This window comes from Octopus bimaculoides, chromosome 9 (assembly GCF_046866305.1).
Source record: "Octopus bimaculoides isolate indiv1 chromosome 9, ASM4686630v1, whole genome shotgun sequence".
Classification (NCBI taxonomy): Eukaryota; Metazoa; Mollusca; class Cephalopoda; order Octopoda; family Octopodidae; genus Octopus; species Octopus bimaculoides.
Window position 1 is genome coordinate 37579538 of NC_142936.1, and position 6947 is coordinate 37586484.

Here is a 6947-nt window from a genome sequence, read left to right on the forward strand (position 1 = left end):
TTAAATGCCACTGAGGTCAACTTTGGCCTTCCATCCTTTCAGGGTAGATTAAAATGAAGTGCCAATCAAATACAGGGGTTGTATTATTAGAAAGAATTATTATTATTATTATTATTATTATTATTACTATTATTATTATTATTATTATTATTATTAAGGTGATGAGCTGGCAGAGTCAATACAGGACGGACTAAATGCTTAGTGGCATTTCTTCCACTTCCAGCTCCATACATTTTGAGTTCAAATCCAGCTGATGTCAACTTTGCTTCTGATTCTCCAGGTCAAGGAATGGGGTTTATGTATTCAACTAACCCACCAAAACTGCTGACTTTATGTCAAAGTTTGAAACAATTCTTAATATTACTGGTGGACTTGCAGACTCGACAGAGCATCAGGCAAAATGCCTTGAGGTGTTTTTTCAGTTTCTATGGAATCTATGTTCAAATCCTGCAAAAGCCAACTTTACCTTTCATCTCTCTGAGGGGTGGGGTTTGATACAATAAATTACCAGCCTTGTGCCAAAATTATAAAGAATTATTATTATTATTATTATTATTATTATCATTATTATATAAGGCAGCAAGCTAGCAGAATTGTTAGTATGCTAGACGAAATGCTTAGCACTATTCTGCCTGTTGTTCCATTCTGAGTTCAAATTCCACCAAGGTCAACTTTGCCTTTCATCCTTTTGAAGATGATAAAATAATTTCCAGTTGAGCACTGGGATTGATGCAATTGACTAAGACACTCCCCCGAAATTTCAGGCCTTGTGCCTATAGTAGAAAGGATTATTACTGTTATTATTATTACTACTACTACTAAGGTAGCAAGCTGGCAGAATCGTTAGCATGCTGAGCAAAATGCTTAGTGGCATTTTGTTTGTAAGTGACTTACTTACTCCTCTGAAATTACTGGCCTTGTGCCAAAATGTGATATTAAAAGCAGCGAGATGATAGAATCACTAGCATGCCAGGCAATATGCTTAGTGGCATTTCATCTGTCCTTATGTTCTGAGTTCAAATTCTTCCGAGGTTGACTTTGCCTTTCATCCTTTCGGGGGTCGATAAATTAAGTATCAGTTGAGTACGGGAGTCAATGCAATCGACTAGTACCCTCCCGCAAAACTTTACATCTTGTGCCTTTAGTAGAAAGGATTATTATTATTATTATTATTATTATTATTATTGTATACGATTGACAAATTCTATCACTAAGGTAAACATAGCTACATCTCGTGTGTCTTCATCTGGTTCAAAATAAAATAAATGTCAGTCTAATTCATGCTGTTAAGCATTTTGTCTGTCTTTACATTCTAGTTTAAATTCCTCCAAGGTTGACTTTGCCTTTCATCCTTTCAAGGTTGATAAAATAAGTACCATTTGAGCACTGGGGTTGATGTAATCCCCTTCCCCTAAAATTGCTGCCCTGTGCCAAATATGAAACCATTATTATTATTAAGGCAACAAATTTATAGAATCATTAGCATGTCAGACAAAATACTTAGTGGTATGCCTTCCAACTCTTTACATTCTGAGTTCACATCATTATTCATGCAGTTTTTGAGCATTACTAATTTGTGAAGTAACGTTGAACAGCTGTTGTTGTATGTAGGATGGATCCAGCTATCAGCTGGGTACATTGTGAGGATTACTCCCACCATCAACCTTTAACAAGGTGGTGAAAGAGGTGTGGTGACGAGGCTGAAAGGATTGAGGACAGGCACTCTCCTCTTTGGTCAAGCCTTTATCAACTTTTTTCAAGTTCCACTTGAAAAGGAAAGTGAGAGAGGAGAGGAAAGTGATTTCCTCCAGTGAATTTGTCCAGAGATGAGAAACTGGCAAAAATGATTAGGCTGAATGGACCTACTCTATGCATGTGCCTGTGGAGAGGAAAACAACAGCTGGGTCAGGGGCTTGTGTTCTAGATGACCAGGGTGTTGCTATATCTGTAGGGTTTCTTGACTGGCCTTAGTTAGAGGCTGTCCTGTACCTAGAGGACTGCATCATCTATATGTTCACATTCTTTGTATGCTATGTATATTTTTTATTGTGAAGGTGTGTGGCTTAATGGTTAGGGTATTTGGCTTACGATCGTAAGGTCATGAGTTCAATTCCTGGCGATGCATTATTTCCTTGAGCAAGACAATTTATTTCATGTTGCTCCAGTCCACTCAGCTGGCAAAAATGAGTAGTACCTGTATTTCAAAGGGCCAGCCTTGTCACAGTGTCATGCTGAATCTCCCTGAGAACTACATTAAGGGTACACGTGTCTGTGGAGGGCTAAGCCACTTGCACGTTAATTTCGCGAGCAGACAGTTCTGTTGATTGGATCAATTGGAACCCTTGTCATAACAAATGGAATGCCAGATATTTTTTATCTTATTTCCACTTTCTCTCTCTTTCTTCTCATTTGTTTTACGTAAATCCCAACACTAATTGTAAACTGTCCTTGTAAAGCTCCCCTTATTTGATGCCCCTGTGGCAAACTAAAAAAAAATATTATCATTATTATTATCAAGAAGGTGTTAGATTAGCATAATAACAGAATGTCTTGTGCTATTTACTTATGTTTCTTTATGCTTAAAGTTCAAGCCTTGCTGGGGCTACATAATATTTTATTGTTTGAGGTCAATTATTTAATTACTACTCAAATCAACAATAAGCCTCATCCTGAATGTGGGTCTTCAGCCTAACTTAGAAATTATCATTATTACTAAGGCAGTGAGCTGGCAGAATTATTAGCATGCTAAGCAAAATGCTTAGCGGCATATCGTCCGTCTTAATGTTTTGAGTTAAAATTCTGCTGAGATCAACTTTGCCTTTCGCCCTTCTATATTTCTATAATACACAAAATATTTTAACAAATTTTTAAATACAATTCCTTCTCATATTTACGTATAAAAAATATAATAGGATTTTTAAAACTTTGAATGGCTATGAGGATCTACTTGAATAAAATACAAATCAAAGGGGTCCATAGGCAAAATATGGTTGAGAACCACTGGACTGAACCCCACTCCCTTTAAAATTGCTGGTTTTTGCCTAAAATAGAAACAATTTGACAGAATCGTTAGCGCACCGGACGAGATGTTTGGTGACATTTCTTCCACTTCATGTTTTGAATTCAAATGACACCGTCGAGGTTGACTTTGCCTTTTATCCTTTCGGCATTGATAAAATAAATACCAGTTAAGCACTGAGATCGATATTGCAGAAGATTATAAAATAAAACCGAGCAAGTGCGAGATGTCGACCACTAAAACGAAGTTGAATAAGCTCAGATATTTAGGTTGTGTTTAGCTACAGGTCAGACACAGTCAAGGGTATATAAGGAAAGCTTAACAATACTGTATTTATGAATGATTTAGGCGTAATTTCATTTCATGCAAGATTTGGACGTCGAAATGTTTTGGTAGTAGATAGACTAAAATTTAAACGATACTAGAAAAAATTCTCCAATGCATTTCGAAGTATGATAATTCTAATGACTATAAATGTTTTTATGGGTAATACACGTTTTCATCTACGAAGGCAATTTTATGATATTTTGTCGAAGTAAAAACGTTCATAGAAAAACTGTTCAATTAAATCAATATTATGTTTATGTGCCAATTTCCTGAATAAATCCCACCACAACAATTGCGATGTACAAAATAATAAACAGTAGAGAAAGATGCTAATATATTAAGAAATTGGAATGGTGAATTATAAAACAGGGTTTAGGGGTCTAGACTCTGTGTTTAAGAGAACTGCCAGCCGTGTCTTTAAAAAATTAAATTACGTTGTTATCGATACGATAGCGATTCTCTTTCAAATACACATTCCGCACGCATATATACGTACACATGCACCTACATAGTCACATGTACGTTTATCTAACTAGAGACAGACACACGTTTATCAATATTATTCTATTACATACCTATTAAACAACCTAAATTATTACATAAACTATCACGTTAAATATACGGCGTTACGCTATATATACATATATGTATGTGTGCATGTGTGTGTGTAAAGAGAGAGAGAACTGTGTCGTGTTTAATTATTTATTACTAAAAATAGGAAGGCGTTATTATAGTTGGGTTTATCAAACATATTATCAAATATGACGATATGCACATGGATAATTACACATTGGTCTTCGGCTTACACACATATACCTTAATTGTCATAGACAAAGATATTCAATTCGTAAATTTATTCGTCACAAAAACCGTTGGCCTAATACATGCATAGCAAGGCGACATGGAGAAGCTAATTATAAACAAATATACGCTTGTTGTTCATTGAAAGAAACTTTTGATAATTACCTTAAACCGAACGAATAAAGTTGAGATAAAATTCCTTTAGACAAACTCCTGCCATCCTCTGCTTTGTTCAGTCATTCGTGAAACTTCCTTGCCAACCAACTGTAAACATTGAACCGGTGGAGGCTGATATCACTTGCCGCTTGAAATTAAGTCCGACATCAGTTGTTTGTTGTTGAGAAATTTTATTTTCCTCGACTAAACCAAAGGAAATCGCTAAAATATTGAGTGCTTCTTTTAAATCAACTCACTAATCATTATATATATCGGTAGAGTCTGACATAACATAATATGATGAATAACTGAATTATGTATACAACTAATCAATAAAATCTCCCCCTCGTTCTCTAACATGTTACTTTTATCCGTTGACCTTAAAGATCACATACTCTCACATATTACATCTTTGTATAATTTTCAGACATCTCAGTCCTATTGGAGATGCTTCTTTTTAGATATTAACCATCTCTAGAGAGAACTGCATGGATAATCTTAGTTTATCAGTTTTTCAGCTTACTATTATCATGGATAGGTGAGATTCTTCAGAATTTGTATTTTGTATGAATACTTCCAAGAGGTATTTTTCCTCAGTCATGTTGCTTAAATTTCATAGTCAGCATCATTACATTTCAACACACACACACACACACACACACACACACACAGAGTGTGTAAGGTATTTGAGGACATAACTTTTTTGGGTCATTGCTGCATAGTTACTAACTCTGTATAATCTTTCTGTCAGAAAATAACAACGGCAGACCCTCAGCTTACTCAAGAAATGAAGAGGCATGCTGTTATTGTGGTTATAATGGCTGAACATAGCGATTTAGAAATATTTCGATTTTTAAAAGTTGTCAAATCTTTTGTGACCAAAGTTTGTAAGGATCTGGAGACAGAAGATGGAAACGTATCACCAGTATCAAAACATAAAAAGCATTCTAAACACTCTGAAATCATCAGAACACCTGAATTTATCCAATAAGTTCACAGACTATTGATAACAATCCCAGAAAGTCCATGAAGTCAATTGCAAAAGATCTCCATGTGTCAGAAGGAACAATCAGAAATGTTATCCATGAAGATATCAGATATAAATCTTATATGATGAGGAAATATCAAGTTTTCAGAAAAAGCAAAAGAACATCACTACATCAAATATAAAAGGCTCTTAAACAAACTGAAAAATCCAGCAGAAGAAGATTTGATTTGGTTTTTCTCAAATGAGAAAAACTTCGACCAAAATCAAAAAGTTAACAGAAGAAATGACAGATGGTTATGTGCAAACCCTTCTGAAGTTCCAAGTGTTATGCATACAAAATATTCTGCAACTGTCATGATTTTAGGGGTTATCAGCAACTGAATGCAGGATGTAGAAATTGCCTATCAGAAGCAGCTATAGGTGGTTTTTCCTCGAGCAGGTAGATAAAGATTAAAGTAAAAATAAAAAGGCAAACTATTTGGCATCACTTGAGAAGTCATTTAATTTAGATAGAAGGCCTTAGAGTTAACTCTGCTGCCTACATTGAGGTCCTGGAAATAATTGTTCAGCCCTAGATAGACAGTGTATGCAATGGAAGGCCATATGTGTTTCAGTAAGACTCTGCATTATCACACATGACTCTAGTAACACAGGAATGGATAGCTGAAAATTCTTATGATCACATGAACTCTAACATTTGGCCCTCTAATTACCCAGATCTCAATCCATTGGGCTGTTACATGTGGTGCGTTGTTGAGAGAGAGGTCAATGAACATGCCCATAACATCAAAGATTCTTTGAAAGCTGCCATAGTCAGAGTAATGTCCAAAATGAACCAAGACCACTTGATTCGAGCTTGTATATGATTTAGATCTCATATAAAAGCAGTTGTTGAAGCTGAAGGTGGCTTTATTGAATAACATTATAGAAAAGAAGGTTTATTTTTATTCTCATAACATTTTTTGATAAATAAAGTTATTATCTTTTATTATATATCTGTTTTTTATAAACATAAACCTGTCCTCAAATATCTTATGCACCCTGTATGTATATATATATATATATATATATATATATATATATATATATATATATATATATATATATACACTCGACAGAGTGTAAGTACCTTGAGAGAAAAGTTAGACCTAAGAAGCATCAGATGTGATGTGCGAGAGAAACGACTGCACTGGTATGGTCATGTGGTGAGAATGGATGAGGATAACTGTATGAAAAAGTGTCACACCCTAGTGGTTGAGGGAAACTGTGGAAGAGGTAGACCCAGGAAGACCTGAGATGAGGTGGTGAAGCACGACCTTCGAACATTAGGCCTCACTGAAGCAATGAATAGTGACCGAGACCTTTGGAAATATGCTGTACTTGAGAAGACCCGACAAGCCAAGTGAGACCAAAACTCATGGCCTATGCCAGGGGTGTAACCAGCCCACTTATGTGTACCTTTCTTTCATTGGACACTAAACTCTGCTTGCAAAGACCTGTTGAGACAAGTGAAATCGAAATCAAATTCGATGACAGCACCGCATGACTGGCATCTGTGCTAGTGGAGCACTAAGAGTGATTGAGAAATTTGCTTTTTAACCACATACTTTCAGGTTCTGTCCCACAGTGTGTACCTTGGGCAAGTGTCTTCCACCA

At 35.7% G+C, this 6947-nt stretch overlaps 1 protein-coding gene across 2 annotated transcripts in view; it reads right to left on the reverse strand.

Moving 5' to 3' along the window:
* LOC106867990 (protein tyrosine phosphatase domain-containing protein 1) overlaps positions 1-4630 on the reverse strand; it is a 67821-nt gene extending 63191 nt beyond the window's left edge. Inside the window, exon 1 of one of the 2 annotated variants that reach the window (XM_014913076.3) lies at positions 4313-4630. The gene's annotated coding sequence lies outside the window, so the exon portion shown is untranslated. The remainder of the gene's footprint in view (positions 1-4312) is intronic. The other variant, XM_014913077.3, reaches the window with a different exon arrangement.
* Positions 4631-6947: the final 2317 nt, after the last annotated feature.